Genomic DNA, 19926 nt, shown 5'->3' with positions numbered 1-19926 from the left:
TCACTATAAATACTGTTCCTTATTTATCTAGACTTTTTTTACATAGCTGTTTTCTGTAAAAATATATATATATATATCTAGTAAGAACTAAATTCTGCTTGTGAAATACTTAGCCAGTACACATTAAGAGGAATGAAATGATTGACACAGTAGTTGCACTTCATAAATAAAGGGTGATGCATGAAAAACCAGCCCGAGTACTAGACTGATTATTGTCACCCACCATATGTTGTCTATTGTTTCGAAGCTGTTGCGACTACATTTTGTGTTGTTGGGACTTCTTTATTATCTTATTATTACATGTTTATCTATTTGTTGTTATATCTGCTCGTGGTGGGCAACAATTTGTGTGTGACTGGTGAGCAGTCTCTACTCGGGTCAGTTTTTCGTGCGCCACCATGTAATATGTGATATCAGTGCAAACAGAGACAAAAGATAGTGTAGATGCTTGAGCTTTCAGACTCTGTCCACAGAAATTAAAGCAAGAAAAGGGGACGGGAAAGGTGTGGAAGACAGCTACAGTGTAATGCAAAGACAGAAAAGTCTAGCTGAACAGTGGAAACAGGGAAGCACTATGGATGAAGTTCAAACTCCAAAGAATACAACATGGTGTTATAGTAAAGCACATCTCACTTGCAGAGTACAGAAGCAAACAAATAAATAAAAGGGAAATGAAGAGCCAACCAGACAGGGAAGGGTTATGATCAATGACTTAGGAAGATTTAGCCATCTGGCTCATCTGACGAAAGTAGGTAAAAAGAATGTTACAATGGGACACTGTATTATACGTTCCTAGCATATAACATTTACTTGTGTTCACTCATTGCTACTGAGAGCAGTGAGGTTAGCATGCAAATATGGCAAGAGACATGTCATTGGTGCTCAAGACAAAACTGAGGAGAAAATTTTTCAAGGTACAGGAACAGTCTTGGACAGGAAAGAGTACATATTTCCAATAGACCAATCCTGAGGAATAAGCTGATGGATTCCAAGCCATTACAGTACCTAATCAACAACAGAATACTCCTCTGGAGCTTACAAGATTCATCTGCTAAATCTTTGTGCAACTTAACTGTAATCAAAGCCAGCTGTTCATAACATAGGTAAATAAACACAGGGGTGAAAGCATTTTGGTCATGAGGTAATGATAATGTATACAGAGTAAGGCATTTAACCTTATCATCTTGACTAATAAGTGACTCATTAAAGACACATGGATTAACACATTTTTGCAAATTCAGTAATCGCTGAAATACACCCAACAACTTTGGACGTAATATTTTCATATCAGATAACTTACGACTGAAAATAAGTCTTTTTACAGGTAAAGTGTGACATGCACACCAGAGGGTAAATAGTGGCAGAAGCTATTTTTGCTGTGTTGACTAAAATATTTATTTATGAATAATTTAATTATAATTAAAGTAAAAAAAGTCTAACCTATACGAGTTCAACACAACTTCTCATTATCATTATTTTTTAGTGTAGCATATAAGAGGAAGTCAGGATGGTTACTTCATTCTGCTAATGCATTTAAATCTCCAAATATTAAAAAAAATCATGTTATCATCATTAGCTGCTTCTATTGACAACTCAGTTCGGCAAGAATGCTTGTTCCACTTGAGGTTCTTGATCAAGTTGTTCTAAAAGTTGAATCCAGAGTACCACAACTGCATATTACTATGTTGTTGCTGCTCATGTCTGTATCTCCAATTACAATGGTACGTGTTGTACACAGGCAAATTTTTCCTCTTAACAATAACATAGCATTTCCTAACATCTTTCTCTAAACTGATTACGTTAAAAACAGCCATTTCGTTCCTTTCCAAGTAAATTAATTGGACATCTACATCAGACCTTACATTCATTTTATTCGTGTCTAGTTTGTACATGAAGTTGGGTAGACAATGCGGTAAACCATTCTGACCAGCAGATATGAAAGAAGAGATTCACGGCTACGAAAATTAAGAGTTGGTTTCAGACTTCAGCTAATGGTTTTTAAAAATCAGCTATGCACAAATACAAAACTGGCATGTCGACTGCCACTATTTGGTAACAAATCAGCACTTGGTGATGAACATAAACAGATCTATGTATGTTGTATCTACATGTGCAAAAGTCAGAGGGTATGTTTGCACAGTGGTAGTGGTGGTGGTGGTGGTGGTGGTGGTGGTGGTGGTGGAAGTCAGCAGTGTAAATAATGTTGTGAGCACCACCTGGTTATCACTTAGAAATAAAATGTTGATTAAACCATTGTTTAATATCACGAGAGAAACAATGACAAGCAGAGTCATTGGCTAGATTACGAAAATGGTAAGTCTGGCACACCATAATACTGTCCAGAGCTAAAGATCATAGTTATGTGAAGAATACATAAGTCCATACATGATGTAGTTTAGAGCTCACAAAACTAATTGTTGAAAAAATTCATCAGCCCAAATGTGATGTGTTTAAAGTTTGAGTTCATGAAGCTAGCTGTTGAAACTTTTATAAGTTTCAGAACTCTTGCACATTTTTTTTTTTTTTACTAGTTCACAAATCTTTTATTCCAAAATTTTAATCACTTTAACCATGACCTGACACCTGATTGTATCAAGCCATACACTTGTACCTGATGATCTCTCAAAGTGAACTGTTCTCAGCCAGTATGGCCACCACCATTTTACAGATGCAATTTGTCATTGTAAAATCATAAATTTACATTTAACTAATTGCTACTACACATATCATATGTTAACCAAGACTACAATTTCACCAGTTTTCCTGTGGTGATATTTGATTGTTGCTGGAGTCCTTGGTTTACTTGTTATTTATATTTGAATCAGTGAGCTGGTTAACTTACCCATATTTGCTATTGTTTTGCCATCACCTTCCTAAGTTGGCTCTGCAACCTGAGCCCAGGGGAGGTGGCAGGCTGCCTACCACATTCTGCTACCATAGCCAGAAAGGTTCCGAGTTGACATGATGAAAGCCTCTACTCCACCACGATGTAAATACAGTCACCACAAGATGCTTGTTACTGAGCTCATAAGAGGTTTGATATGGCTGCCCCAGAAATGCAGTATCTGTCGTACACCACTGTCTACACCAAAAAGCACTCTGTGCCAGCTGCAGACTCGATGTAGGTTGTCCCGTCTCAACTTCAACTAGTCACTGCTTCCACTATGTGCTGGTCTGTGTTCGCATCTAGTCCTGATGCTGCCAAGAACTGAATTGATGCCTTCCAGCTGGGGCCTACTGCTGGCTGACATCAAGTGGTTCCAGGGTGCCGCTCAGGGGTCCTCGGTTTGCAGTCCGTGCTCAGGTGCCATCCACACTTGACTTACTGCTGAGCCTCCACCTGCCCTCTGCGCACAAACTCTGCTGCCGCAAACTCGTGTTCACAGACTGCTGGTGCTGCATCTTTCACTGTGGTCTCAGGTTTAGGGTGCCTAGGCTGCTGCCTGGCACCACAGACTGTGTCTGGCAGCACTTCACACTGCCAGTAATATGACCAGTGATGGGCCGGTTGTGCAACATCAGCATCTGACGTAGCATCACCAGGACACAGCTACCACCCAAGGCCACCAAGCTGTGGTGACTTGCTGACCAAAGCTACACAGCACCTTAATTTCTGCAGTCAACACTGCCACTCAGGGTCACTTCACACCATTGGGGCACTGTCTGTATTGGCTGTGTGATTTCTGCTGAATAAATTACATCACTGTTTCCATCGCTTTTATAATTCCACAATGGTGAAGAACTCGTTCTACGTAGCTGCTGCCCAGCCGACTATCCTGCACGTCACTGTGACCTATTCCGGGATCAACAACACCCCAACCATTCTGATCTGTAGTAACTGGTTGGATAGTTGACTTGGGGGAGGGCCAAACAGCGAGGTCATCGGTACCATCAGAATAGGAATGGAAGTTGGCCATGCCTTTTCACAGGAACCATCCTGGCATTTACCTGAAGTGATTCAGACAAATCATGAAAAACCTAAATCAGGATGGCTGCACACGGATTTGAATCGTCATCCTCCCGAATGCGAGTCTAGTATGGTAACCACTGCTCCACCTCACTCGGTATAGTAAATGGTGCCAGATGTGGGATCAATGAAATCAACCGACATTGTGGGCCAACATATGGCACCGTTAGTACAGTGGGGTGAGTAAAAGTAGACTGTCTTGCTGGGACGGTTCTACTTTCAATTGGCTGAAGAAATAAGTTTTGGCGATTATCAACAAATTATCATACAACTTCATCAAAGTATAGAGGTAATGCCTAAAAACAAGTTAAAACTGTTTATCACTTCATTTTCAGTCGTACCAGATACTGTTCCTTTTGAAATGCAACTAGAACTAATAGATTTGTAAAACAGCACACTGCTCGAGGACAGGTATTACAACATCACAAATTTGGTAAGATGGTATTGCTATCTTCGTCCTGAAGACTTTCCCAAGTTACACAGGCATGCAGCAGCAAACATCATATCTGTGTTTGGCTCAACATATAGTTGTGAACAAATGTTTTTTATAATGAAGAGAGTAAAAACTGCAGAAAGGTCCCAACTTCACGACCCAATACTTAAAGAGTATTCTGCATCTCACGGCAGCTCAAGGACTGACACTCAATGTTTCATTAATCGTATTTCTCAAACTAAATAAAATGTTCATACATTTGTATTACATTATGTCCACCAGTGACCTTGCGCTGCTTACTCACTCCTGCCCGCCAATGCCCACAGGCGCCTGTCTGCTTGCAGCTGAGCTCTCGAGCTGAAACAGCCTGAGCTAGAGGTGGCACCAGATGACTGGCTGAAAACTGCTTTTATAGTTCCTTAGGGTCACTACCAGTGGACTGAATAGTGCATTGATCATATTTCAACCTCTGTTGGCCATGGCACTGAGAGGATAAAAAAGCAGAAAAGTGTCTGGCATATCTACACAATATTACTGTTTTTAGAAAAGATATGGGAGAGCATGTGCAATGGCTGAGGGAAGTTTTTAACAGATTACACATGGTACACCTAACTCTCAGTATAGAGAAGTGTCATTTTGCGCTACACAAAATACGTTACTTAAGGTATTTATTAGTCAAGAGGAGGTATGAACTGATCTGAGATTGGTGAATGTTGTGCAGAGTTTTCCAACACCTCAGACAGGCAAAGACTGGAAGTCATTTTTAGGGTTAGTCAATTATATGAAATTTGTGCTGGAGCTTGCAGAGATACCAAGACCTCTCATGCACTTATTAAAGAAAAGTACACAGTTTCAGTGGACATCAGAGTGTGAAAATGCGTTTACAAACTTAAGGTATTGTAGGCAACTAGCTCAGTATTGGTATTTCTGGCAGAAGGAGTTAGTGTTATTGTGTGATGCTAGTAATAATGCATTGTGCTGGGTTTTAAGTCAAGAGGTAGAGGATAATGAACATCCAGTGGCCTACACCACACATTGTGACAAAAAAGCACAGAGGAACTGTTCTGTCAGAGCCTCTTATATGGCACATTGTATTTATGTACATATGCAAAAAAATGCAAAAAATTTATGGTGATAATGGATCATGTTGGCGTTGAACTGGTTCTTGGGATTAGAGGCACTAAAATTAAGTGAATTTGATTTCAAAGTAGTCCACAAACCTGGTAAAAGGCACAGTATAGCAGACGGCCTCATTAGGAAGACTGGTGTATTATCGATGGTAGATTGTACTATTGTGGAGTAGCAAAGAGCAGAAGTTGCAGTTGAGGATTGCAAATTATTTGCAAGCAGCCACACTTTATTTTACATGATGGTGTATTTTGCAAGATGATAATGATGCAGCCTCATGATGTGCTTCCCATCATTATACAAGATGTGTTAGAACAGGCATATGAGCAAGTATTGCCTGATCACGGATGGCACAGAATCATGGAGCAAAGTGTAACCGAACATTACTGCTGTTGTACATGCGGACAGCATGGTGGGGTTAAGCCATCAAGATATTCTGCTGCAGAGGATACTGAAAGTCAGTACACCTTTCAAAATGATTGGGATGGATATTTTAGGACCTTCCAGCCACACACCAGCAAGGAACCACTGCATTCTGACTATAATATGTTATATTTCATGCTACGTGGGAATGGCCACTACCCCGGATCAGCAAGCTGACACGGTAGCACAGGCATTCGTGAATAATTTGTTACTAATGTTCGGTGTTCGATATATGTTAATCATGGACCGAAGCACCACTGTATGTCAGAATTGATGAAGCAGTTGTGCCATTTATTGAGTATACATGAACTAAGGCCGAATCCATTATATCCACAAGCTAATAGAGAGAGGGAATGTGTACAATGAATGTTATGCAAAATAATAAGCCTCTTTGTGAACAGTCACACAATGATTGGGATACTTTATTTCTACATGTGGTTGCAGCTTGTAATTCTAAAATCTGAAAATACAGGCCTATCACCACACAAAGTAGTGTACAGTCAGAAAATGCCATCATATGAAGTAATCAAACATAAGACTCAGAGAAATGATAAGCCAGTGCATAATTTCATGAGGATGGTGAGAGAGATAGGGAAGCAAGTGAGAAAAGAAATCCCAGACCCCTTAATGTTAGGAACACTGGAGCAGCACAATGCTAAACTGCTGGAGTGCAACGTGTATGATTCTGACAAGACTTTACAGTATAAATGGAAAAATGAAGAAATTCATCACCTGATGTCAAGGCGCATACCAGGTAACTGAAAAGACTTTACCAGTGGACATCAAACTGAAGCTTCCGACACGAACAGTCGTATATAGCAGATATGAATGTCCCTTTTGGGGCATGCAGGTTTTGTTGCCACTGTTACCGGTGGCACACCCAAGTAAGGCGGGAGAGGGTAATAAGAAGGAGGAGGAACACACTACACCCGTGGAAGCTACACATGTTACTGTGTGTTGATGCAATGTCAGTAATAGGATATTAAGATTTTTGTGTTTTATTTGACAGTTCCTGCTATGTTGGGCTGCTAGTATAGTTCCTCAAGCTCTTGGTTGTATCTGATCCTCCATTCCCCAGTATCTGCATCCAGAACTGGACCGAAGATCTTCCAAAGCACTTTTCTCTCAAAAACAAGGAGCTTATGGAAGTCCTGTTTCCGGATACTCCATGTCTTACAGCCATATAGAACAACAGGCTGGATCAGGGTTTTGTACAATCGGATCTTCCTGCTTGTATTCTGGCATTGATCTCTGCTTCACATGACGAGTTCTCAGTGAAAAGTGCCCCTAGATGGCCTCGGAAGCTCCTGGATTTCACACCTACAGGAAAGAGACCGCCAGGGAGACCCAAGAAGCATTGGAGGGATGGACTCCATGAAGATTTAAACCAAGTGTCAATAGATGTGAACGGATGGCAGATAGCAGCAATGGACAGAATACAGTGGAGGAGGAAACTTGTAGATGCGTGGGGTCCCCTGGACCTGATCACGTAGTAGTAGTAGTAGTAGTAGTAGTAGTGTTTTATTTGGTGTATTTCCTCCATTATGTACCACAGCAACAAAGGTATGTGAATTTTGTGCGAATGGTGAAGATAGTAGTTGTGGTATTTTGGAACATTAGTTGTGGATGATAATGTCTGGGTTGATTTCATTTTGTGACAGGGTAATGATTATTTTGGTGGATATCATGTTGTATTCAGTTGGGTTGATTTGTCACATTGTTGGAGTAGCTTGAGGTTTATTATATTTCCAACTGAACATCAAGATGACAATGGTGGAGTTTCTGCAAATCAGGACAATGAAATACAACTGATTACACCATGAGGGGGAAACCATGCGCTGATGTCAACAGACAAACTAAGACACTGCCAAAAAGAGCAAATCACAATATGCCTGTTCCAAGGACCCACACTCCCACAGGGACATGTGAAATAGAAATATCGCAGGACAGAAGCAGAAAGATGGCTGTGGGATGTCCTTGCACAGAAATCTTATTTTCAGAAGGCAGGTCCACATTGGGTATACTCCGTATGCAACCCAGTGGTGATGATCACAAATTATTACAAGCAAGGGTGAACTAAGGCTGCAGAATGGTTGGAGCTGCAGGGTAGCAATAAATGGTGCAACTTGTGACATTTCTAAGCTAACTTTTCTGCTCCTGGCAACCAGGGCTAAGATGCTCAACCTGATGTATCCACTAATGTACTTGCCTGACAAACGTTTACACATACTACCTGCCCAAAACCTGATCCTTCTGAACAATACCTTGAATCACAACCTACTTAGTTCTCTAGACGGGATGTCGGCAGTGCAGAAGTGGCATATTAACATGTAGCAAATACTTCAGCACTTGCAATAATAACACAGTAATCACCACCACAAAATCATTGTGATAGGCATCTCAACCTCAAGTACCATCTTGATTCAGGTCCTCAATTGTGCAGCCTGTATGTATCTACAGTGGAAAACTATCCATCCACCTGAACTCCTTGTCCGCCATATACCGACCAAATGGGTCACCTTTAAGAGGGTAAACAGTTGTTAAACATACCATCCCTCAGACATTGTAAACTGGACTGTGTTAACGTTAGAGCAGCTGGAGAGAGAACTTCATCTAAATGTAAAAAATGAAAATGTAATGCCTCAATGATCTGCAGATATAATACCAGATTCTGATCAAGGGAAGCAGATCTTCTAAGGAAGGGAGGAGTGTTAGGCCACGATCCTCCTAATTTAGCTCTTACCAACTACCACGCGGGCTGCCTACCACATTCTGCTGCCAGAGCTGAAAAGAAGCTGAGCCAGCATGATCAAAGCCCCTATTACAGCACTGAAGCTAACAGTTACCTCATCATGCTTGCTTCCTGGGCCCATAAGTGATGAGAAGCAGTGCCTTTTCATAACACCACTGATGTGAGCCTGTTTAAACAGTGGCTACTCTGGCCACGTAGTATCTGTTGTTGATAGCTGTGTACACCAAAAAGTATTCTATGCCAGCCGTAGCCCCATGCAGGTCATCCAATCTCAACTACAACACATTGCTGTCTCCACTAGTTGCTAGCCTATAGGCCATGCCTAATCCTGATGCTGCTGAGAGCTGAACTGGTGCTTCCCAGCTGGAGCCTACTGCCGACATCAAATAACTCCAGGGTGCCCTTCAGGGGTCCTTGGTTTGCAGTCCTCACTAAGGTGCCACCCACGACCCGCACCTGACTTGCTGCTGAGCCACAACCTGCCCTGGTGCACACGTTCTGCTACTGTAGACCCATGTTCACAGTCCACTAATGCTCCATCCAGTGTCCCGGAATAATGAGGCAGCACGCCTATTCTCTCTGGTGTCGCCTGGTGCCAAGGGCTGCACTCAAAGTGTTTGACACTGCTGGTAGCGTGACCAGTGCTGGACCAGCTGTGCAGCATCAACATCTGAGATAGCATCACTGGGATCTGGTTAACACACAAGGCCGCCATGCTGTTTTATCTTACTGAGAGAAGCTACTGTAGCTGCTACTACACAACACCTTGTTTTGCTGCAGGTCTCTACCACAGTTGTACGAATTCTTCTGAATAGCTCATGTTGTTAGCACGGCATCGGTGATTCCACAACAGTTCGGTAACTTGTTCTTTGTATCTGCTGCCTAGCCTACCATTCTGCACATCATTGTTGTATCATATTCCAGGGTCAACAATATCCAGACCTTCCTGACCCACAAATATAATGAAATTTACATACTGCTGCTACATGTATTGATTTTTAATTATTTTGCATAAAATATGTTTCTTAATTCTCAGAATCACTAATAAAAAATCGGAGACTATATTTTGATAATGTTATTTGAGCACTACCTGTGTACACTTGGGTTCTTTAAAATTGCATAAGACTTTTAGAAGTTATTAATTTTTAGAATTAATAGGTATGTTCAAATGTTGTTGTTGTTGTTTTCAGCCCAAAGATTGGTTTGATGTAGCTGTCCATACTACTCTGTCCAATGCCTCTTCATCTCTGAATAACTGCTGCAGCATTCATTCATTCATTTGAACCTGCTTACTGTATTCATCTCTTGGTCTCCCTCTATGTTTTTAGCCCCCACATTTCCCTCAAATACTACAATGATGAATCCTTGATGTCTCAGAATGTGTCCTATCACCTGATCCCCTCTTTTAGTCAAGTTATGTCACAAATTTCTTTTCTCCCCAGTTCTATTCACTATCTCCTCATTAGTGATCTGATCTACCCATCTACCCCTCAGCATTCTTCCATAGCACCACACTGTCTGAACCATTTATAGTTCAAATTTCACTTGTTCCAGACAAGGCTACATTCCATACGTGTACCTTCAGAAACAGCTTCCTAACTCTTAAATTTACAAGGCCAATCCCAAAAGTAACTTATGTTTTTGCCTGCAACAATGGGAAAGTCTAATGTGGCCACATTGTTGTCTTAGAATTTTTCTGTTCAGTCAGTTCCAGCTGTGACAGTATGAGGTTCTTATCATTTACAGTTATTTCAAAATAAAAGTTTTAAATGTGTACCACAATTGAAAATCACACAACTTGTAAAGTGTGGTTGGTAATAAGACTTTTGTTGGCAAAAAACCATAAACTGACTGAAATTTATCAGCAACTATGTGAAGTGTACGGAAATAATGTAACTACTGAAGGTGAGATGTGCCTATGGTGCATTAGGTTTAAAAGAAGTTGAACTAATGTTAATGGTGAAGAGGGACGTGTACGACCAAGCTTTGTAACTGATGAACTGGTCACAAAAGTCGATGAAGAGATTCAAGAAAACTGCCAATTTACAATGATGGAGCTCTTGTTTAGTTTTCCAAAAAACTTCATTACGTTTGTTGCATCAAATCATTGCAGAGAAGCTACAATATCAAAAATTTTATACTAGATGTGTACCAAAAATCTTGACAGAAAACCACAGAACCACAGTATGGTTGCATCATTGACATTTCTGGATTGTTACAAAAATGGCTTGGTTGAACTGTAACTGGAAACAAGACTTGGGTCAAACATTTGAACTGCGAGATTAAATTGAAGTCTACGGAGTAGGGGTACACAAATTCCATCCAAAAACCAAAAAATGCTTGCAAATGTTGTCTGCAAGAAAGATTATAGTGACTGTCTTTTGGGACAAGAAAGGTCTGCTTCTTGTAAATTTGTCAAGGCGCAACAACAAACTCTGTGACATATTGTCAAACTTTGGAAAACTTAACAAGAGCATTTCAGAATAAGTGTAGAGGAAACACAAGCTCAAAAATTTTGTTCTTGCATGACAATGCCCGAGCACACATGACGAATCACACTTGATAAGTATTCATTGCTTTCATGTGAGAGATGTTTCCTCATATGCCATATAGTATCTTGCACCCAATGACTACCATTTGTTTCCAATCAGGAAGACCTGACTAGTAACACAGCACTTCGATGGCGACAGAGAACTGTGAGAGTTCGTGACTAACTTCTAGTATTTAAGTGTCGCTTTCAAATTAATAAAACATACTTTTTTCCCTATACTTTTCTTTAAACCTCAAGTGGGCGTGGCTATGTATAAAGTGCACCAATCAGAAATAACATTGTCTTGTGCTACTGCATTCTTGTTTTACAACTGCTAGCCCATACCTATTCCTTCATTATTGCTTCAGTTAACACAGTGATAAATTGAACAATGGAAAATACAAGATGGAATGTAACAACATTATGAAAAGGAAAGCTACTACTCACCATATAGCGGAGATGCTGAGTCACAGATAGGCACAACACAAAGCTTTCGGCCAACAAGGCCTTTGTAGAAAACAGATAACCCCCCCCCCCCCCCCCCCCCACACACACACACACACACATGACCGCAGCCTCTGGCAGCTGAAGCCACACTGTGAACAACAGGAGTAGTGCATTATGGGAGTGGCACCCCCAACCAGTTGCCACTCCCATCATGCACTGCTGCTGTTGCTCACAGTGTGGCTCCAGCTGCCAGGGGCTGTAGTCATGCATGTGTGAGGAGTTTTTATTTTGTTTGTTTGTGTGTGTGTGTGTGTGTTTGTTTTTCTTCGACAAAGGCCTTGTAGGCTGAAAGCTTGTATTGCGACAGTCTTTTTGTTGTGCCAATCTGCGACTCAGCATCTCCGCTACATGGTGAATAGCAACTTTCTTTTTTGTAACAGTGATAAATTGTATTTCATACCATCCAAATGAGTAGCAGTAATATAAAATAAACAGTGAGCAAGATGAGAAAAAATTAACGTTCAGTGAAAAAAAAAAAAAAAAAAAAAAAAAAAAAAAAAAAGGCCCCCAGATGCTCCGAGTGGATCATTACTGGGGGTAACAATTGTATGAGTCCACAGAGTGATTCAATGAGGTTTTTTTTTATTATTGTTTAATTAAACATTGAGTTAGCTCATATATTATAAGTTTATTTTATTGTTGTTGAATGAAACTACGATTAAACTGTGACTCTGGTCATACATGTTTACCCTGGTAACATAAAGCTTGCTCGTGTTATGAAAATCAGTGTGTCCGCTCGAGGGTTAAATAGCAAAATGTAATCTACATTCTGGATGATCCCTCGTATATTTGATGTTAACAAATTTCTCTTTGTTTTTCTTGCAACGAGACTAAATCTACACATATACCCTCCAAGCTGCCATATGGTGCATGACAGAGGGTACCTGGTACATTGCTAGTCATTTCGTTTCCCGTTCCACTCGCAAATAGAGCAAAGGAAAAGCAACCGTCTATATGCCTCCATATGCACCCTAATTCAGACGCCGTTTGGAGTAGTGGTCTGAATTCCTTACTCAGTTCCAGTCTGCCATGCTAATCATTCTTCTTCACCTACAGTTGCATCTGGACCTGTAAGAGGCTGTTCCCCAACTAATGTCCTTACGTCATCAAATCAACAAATTCGCAGATGTCAGTTTAAGTTATATGAGAGTTGGAACTTTAATAGTGGCAACTATTTATTTACAGCTCATACAAAATAGATACATGTTTCAAAGTTTTACTGTCCTTTCAAAGTAGTCACCAGCATTGCGCATTACCCATTGCCAGCGATGTGGAAGTCGTAGGATACTCTTAGCAGTGTCAGTTGTGTTGAAAGTTCAAGCGGCGCGGTCTATTGTCTGATGAATTTGTAGCAGTTTTGAAGTGAATGCCAATGAAGTGTTTTCTTCAGTTTGGAAATCGAGATGAACTTACGAGGGTTTAAGTTAGGGGAGTGCAGTAGGTGGTGTAGCACTTAGCACACCCATCAGTCAAACAAATCAGTAACAGCTTGCATTGTACATGCTTGAGCATTGTCCTACAAAATGATGGTCATGTCCTGCAGAAAGTGTCATCACTTCTGTCTCTATGCTGTTCTTTTTCGGAACACAACCTACGACCAGCTTAGAGACAGAAGTGATGACACTTTCTGCAGAATCTGACCATCATTTTGCAGGACAATGTTCAAGCACATACAGTGCAAGCTGATACTGATTTGTTTGACTGATGGGGCTGCTAAGTGCTACACCACCTACTGCACTCCCCTGACTTTCCCTCGTAAGTTCAACTTGATTTCTAAACTGAAGGAAACACTTCATTGCATTCGCTTCAGAATTGCTACAGATTCGTTGGGCAATAGATCGCACCACTCGAACTGTCAACACAACTGGCACTCCTAAGAGTATCCTACACCTTCCACATCGCTGGCAATGGGTTATACACAATGCTGGTGACTACTTTGAAGGTCAGTAAAACTTTGAAACACGTATCTATTTCGTACAAGCTGTAAATAAATAGTTGCCACTATTAAAGTACCAATCCTTGTATATTCTTCAATATCACAAAAAAATGTTTCACATTAATATCTTTCAGAACACCAGATTAGTATTACAACTGCTGAGCAGATAATGTTCCCTATGTGACAGATCACACCCTAGGCTTAATTCAACACAATTTTAGATTTCCGCACAAAGAACATGCCTTCATGCGTTGTTGTCCATGGTACTATTCCATAGCTGACCCTATCTCTGGCATGGCACCAGCACAAAGTTATTGGCCCCACATCACAGCAGGCGGCCATGTTTTAACACATCTGTACTGCCCCCCTCCCCCTCCCCCGACAAAAGGCTTCCATAGATTACTCCATAAGAAATTTTCTGACTCATTTTGCTGGCTAAGCTAAATCTTGAGCATCACATGATATTTCTTAAAAAAAAATAGCCTGTGACACTACATATCCAACCACACCGGGAAAGGGTGAAGGGTGTTGAGATCATTTATTTACATTGAGCTTGTACTGCTTCTTGCTTAACTTATGCCTTTTTAATATTTTACTATCAAGGCTTTGTGTGACACTTAACACACATTTCAACACTACCCAGGTTGTTACATTCTTTTGAGAAAAAGAGAAAACAGGAACTTCATTATTCCCCTTTAGTTTATTTTTGCTATCTTTGTATGTGCATTTTTCAGATTATTTTTCTTTCAAATTTATTTTTCATCTCCTGTATGAGGAACCATATTACACACCATTTCGGAACCTGTATGAGCCCATTCACTTACATTCCTTTACATTATAATATACAACTCTTTCATTATTCTCCTGCAAAAATTATCATTATGATTAATGCTGTTTTCCATTTGGAGAATGCTTTCAGAATACTGTCTCTTTATTTTTTTTATTTTTTATTTTTTAATAAAATCTGATATATTACCTTCATTCAGAGAGTAAAATACTCCTTCATTACTCATAATATCTGATGGGCCTGTGTCTTATATAAAATGTATTCTATTCCTTATAACAGTACAGGTCATCTCATCCAAGAGTCCATCTTATCTAGGCAAAGGCCACCTCATCTGTGAATGCACCTACTCCCTCAGCCCTCCTTTTTTAAAAAAATTATTTTATGGTCGAGGCCATCCCTTCTCTTGGTTCACCTTGCCTATCCCACTGCCCTTAATGCTATTTTGTGGAGTACTGAACTCCTTGTCAACACCGTTTATTTTGCATCACATCCTCCTATGTAACACTATCCTTAAATTATTTATTTTGACCTTCAATATTTCATATTCTTCCACCCAATAGGCTTACATTGTTGTTCTCCTTTTAAGCGTTCTGTGTTACCTTCCAATCAATGGAGTTGCTTTGTAGTAATACCAAACTCCTTCCCTCCTGTTGCTCGATTTACTGTTATCTGTACATTTAAGATGTTAGCACATCATTCGATTACTTCTAAGGGACTGGGTTATTTTTCTAGTATCTCTCCCCCCCCCCCCCCCAACTCTAATAAAACAAAAATATATGTACACCCCCACTTCCTTTTGGAAGGGGCCCAAAGAAATAGTCTGCTGTCAAATCATATAATAACCTAGATATTTTTGGGTACCACTTGTATCTTGCACCTGAATTAATTTTCTTTACTTTTTGGCAAATTCTACGAGATCTAATTATATTAATCACCTTTCTACTTAAGTTCTTAAAATAGGAAAACTTTATCATATGTTTAATACATTTTCTGATACCAAAATGTCCATACCCATTGTGTATACATCATACTAAGTTGGAACCTGTCTTTTAGGGAATACACAATTTCCAGTGACTGAAATTTTCATCATTTCTCCAAAACAAAAGTCATTAGGAATTTTCCATAAGTTTGTTTCTTTACTTGGCAAAGCTTTTTGTTGCACTACTACCCATTTTTCACTAAAGTATGTCAGTTGAGATATTTTGTTTAAACTCATCATCTGTATTTCAGATGATCTGTATTTCATGAAATTCAGTGCAAAGATGGACCCAGGTCCTTCCTATTTTGTTACTGTACTCATTCCTAGTGGCAGTTACACTAATGTGTCTGGCACTACACTGAGAGATCCCTTTGTTTAGTGTACATCTATTTCATATTCTTGTAAGAATAATACCCACTGGTTCAGATGACTATGTAGTAGTCTACTTTCCATTAAGAACACTAAGGTCTGATTGTCTTTGTATGTCTCCATCTTCAAACCAAGAACACTAAGGTCTGACTGTCTGTTTATACCTCCATCTTCAAACCCCATATCAACATTTGAAATTTTTGTACACTCAAAATTATTGCCGGTAGTTCCTTTACTGTTGCTGTATAATTAACTACATGTTTTTTTAAGCTTCAGCTGGCCCATGCTATGGTATGAGTACCTAACTCTTGGTCTCAGCAACCTTGAAATAATTAACAAGTGATTCCATAATCTGATGCATCTCTAGCAAACTTGAAAGATTCATTCATATTTGGATGTTTGAGTGTAGGGACTTCAACTAATGCTTGCTTAGAATTACTGAAAGATTCTGAAGTTCCTTTTTCCCAACTCCAAACTGCTCACTGTTGTAACAAAGAAGTCTCGGATCATTCATTGGTTGTCCTTTTAAAATCATTTCTAGACTCCAGCTAGCCATAGAAACGAGTGCAACTGTTTCATATTTTGAGGTTCTGAACATTCCGTTATTGCTCTTATTCTATCAGTGTTGGTTTATATACTTTCAGCTCCCACAGCGTGTTGAAGAAATCTAAGTTCACTTATCCCAAAATGTGATTTAGATAACTTGATAGTAATACTATTTTCATAGACCTTACTCAAAGTTCTGTTAAGTAAATTACCATGGTTGTTCCACGTTTTGGAAATTAACAACATATCAGCAACATAAATTGTCAAATCTTTCAATAACTCATTATGTAGGGCTTCATCGAGTGCTCAATAGTCCGCCTCAATACCTGAGCGATCAGTGCGATGGAATGCCATGCAAAGGGGCCTGGGTTCGATTCCGGCTGGGTCAGAGATTTTCTCCGCTCAGGGACTGGGTGTTGTGTTGACATCATATATATCGTCCCCATCAACATGCAAGTCACCAAAGTGGTGTCAACTGAAAAGACTTGCACCATGCGACCGGTCTACCTGACAGGAGGCCCTAACCACCCGACATTTCATTTTTCATGAACACCAATAGTGCAATATTTAAACCAAATGGTAGTACTTTAAATGGGTATGAATTTCCTTCAAACAGGAAGGCAGTAACCAGTCTGGAACCTACATGTAGTTTCACACATTCTGTTTCATGTGTCAATTCCACACTTTCAAATGTAGAACTAACCATATTCCTCCCATGGCTTCGCTAACAACTAGTAATGGATTATCAGGCAAACTCTTCCTCCTTTCAATTATTCCATTATCTACCATTATACAAATTTCCTCTTCTACCACCCATCTTCAATTTAAGGGAACAGGGTACGGTTTACAAAAGAATGGTGTAATAGCTTTCATTTATTTTACACACATAATCACCATGTAGTCCAAGTTTGTCCAAGAATACCTTTGGCACTTGGACAGAATTGGAATACCTCTTGTTTCTTTACATCATTTAACACCTTCGACTCCTGAGATTTTTCTCCATTTGCTCCAATGATTCTATATCACTTAATAACATGGATTCTTTTTCAGTTAATACCGAATGTGTTGCTAATCTCCAAGAGGCATGACAGACTGTTTGGTTCTCTTCCCTCATTACTTTTAAACAACACTTTATGCATAGGATTTCCAGTGTACAACAATATTTCTTCTTTTCTGAAGTCTAAGTTAACTTTATAAGCAATCAACCAGTCAATGCCTAAGAGTATCTCTACTTTTATGTTACATACTACTAACAAATTCAATTTTGTAGTCCTGTCTTCCTCAGCTGCGTGTAATATTACAGTATACTGATAATTTTTACTTTATGGACCATTTGACTACAACTGAATGAATTACAATTTTCATGCCACATGCGTTTCACCTTAATTTTCTGCAAGGCATCTTCAGTAGCCTGGACTATGTGCATATTTTTGCTATTTTGTTTACATTTTAGTCAGTGTGCCTATAGGTTATAAACAGTGGTGGTGGTTTGTTTTTGCTATTACGTGGTAATACCTTGAACTGTACTTACAGGTTACGAGGGCAATTCTCTACATATTATGCTCCTGTTGCATTTTTGATGTTGTTCCTCTTCTTATAAATGCCAATTTGCGTTTTTTCCCCCACATTTCACAGCACTATGAACTGAACACTAGCGAAGGGGGGGGGGGGGGAGTTCTTTTTTCTGGTTGTGTGAGGGACGATTTTTAACTTATCATTTCTTTTATAAAGTGTAGTAGGGATCCTGTGCTGATGTATGTGTGTGTGTGTGTGTGTGTTCATTTATCACATGTTTGTTTTCAGTGGTGGCTTTCTGAAGGTGGAAGTTTTCTTGCATCTGTATAAGATGTTTGTCATGGTTGCTTATTCTCATTATTTTCATTTCTTGTTTCATGTTTGTAGGATGGTGGTTATGGTGTTTTAAATGTTCTGCAAACGTGGAATGGTTTGTTTTGTACTTCCAATTCCTAATATGTTCTTTGTATCGTGTTTTAAAATTCCTGCATTTCATGCCTATGTGTACTGCAACACAACTTTGACATTCAAGTTTATATATTCCTGATTGTTGGAAATGTCCCTCTGGGTAGCTGGTTGGCTTAGGTGTGGTTGGAGGGTTTGCCTAGTCTTGTATGCCACTGAAAAGGCCTTGCAGAAAATAGAGGCGAAATGTGTAAGGCACAAAAACTGTGTTTCATTCAGTTGTAGTCAGATGGTCCATAAAGTAATACTACTAGCAAAATTTGCATAAAACAACAGTCACCAATTTTGATTGGTAACCTTGCTTCCCATTTAATTACTTTTCCTTTGGTATCAGTTATTTATATTATATATATTTATCTTATATATACTCCTGTCACTGATAATTTAGGACACTCATCGGTGGACTGCAGTTTGGTTAAGAATTCTTGTGATATTAGTGATACCTCACTGCCTGAATCTATGCAAAAGTAAATTTTACTGTTAAAAATTTCTCCTGCTGCTACTGATTCATGTGGTTCTTCTTCCTCTGTAACTTCTTTGTGCAAAAGATACTTTCTTGTTGGTATCTTGCATATGAAAGCAGTGGGTTTTCTTACATAATATCCTTATGTTGTGTTACAACATTTCAGTCCTGACCTTGGTCCCTACACTTGTATTCTTTCCAATAACTGGGCATCTGTCCTATTTCATCAACATATCTTGATATGTTATATTTGTCACTTTTACAGCCACTATGTTTCCAGCTTGATTGGATACAAACATGTGATGGCACATTTTGTTATTCCTGCTTACTTTTATTAATCCTCTGTTTTGCAGCATTATTGACCCTGCAAAAATTAGTTTCTTTTCTTTTCAGAAACCTATTTGAGTGTTGGTTGCTCTCATGTGCCTCTTGAGATCTGTTGTCCCTTGATATGAATTCCCCTCTTTCCGTATTTAAAGAATCTAAACCTCCAATGATAGGTAAATGATTGTTTACTGTTGACCAACCTCCATACCATACTTCTTTCTAGCAAAGCAAGTGAGTCCCTCAACAGCACTTTTAGTAAATTTGTTTCCTCAAATCAGTTATCTAAATGTCACTCTATATATTTCTTATAACTCCCCCAAGAATTGTTATGATATTTAGAGTTAAGCTTTCTTTTAAAACTTTCTTGAAAGTTGTCCCATGATTTGAATTCTTCTGAACATGCAATACTCCATTCAGCCGCATCTCCTGTCAGATAACTCAGTGCAAAATCTATCTTTTTGGAATCCTCCCTCCTTTGAGGTAAGACTCATGAGAATACTTGTAAGAAATACATGTGGCATTTGCCTCCATCTGGTTTAAATTTAGGGAACTGCTTTGCAAAATTTATGCTGCTTCCTAACTGAAGCTCTTCTAAGAGGTCATTTGATACCTCACTGCTATTGAGCCTTACGCTTTTTTCTAGCTCTGCCTTTGTTTTCTCTATCTCACCCCACAATTTATAAAACTCTTGTTCTGTCTTCAAAGCATCTTCCTCTGAATGAGATGTGTTAGTGAACATACAATTTCATTTGTCATATCTCTGATCAACTATACCTTTTACATTTTCCTCCAAAGTAAT

The 19926-nt window shown here is 39.4% G+C and overlaps 1 protein-coding gene across 1 annotated transcript in view; it reads right to left on the bottom strand.

The window, feature by feature from the left end:
* The window catches only part of LOC124605167 (protein BANP-like), a 194381-nt gene that overhangs the window by 147862 nt on the left and 26593 nt on the right, over positions 1-19926 (bottom strand). The window lies entirely within an intron of this gene.

The sequence above is a fragment of the Schistocerca americana genome, chromosome 1, assembly GCF_021461395.2.
Source record: "Schistocerca americana isolate TAMUIC-IGC-003095 chromosome 1, iqSchAmer2.1, whole genome shotgun sequence".
Taxonomy (NCBI): Eukaryota; Metazoa; Arthropoda; class Insecta; order Orthoptera; family Acrididae; genus Schistocerca; species Schistocerca americana.
The sequence above is the reverse complement of the archived record's forward strand: the minus strand, read 5'-3'. Positions and strand labels throughout refer to the sequence as shown.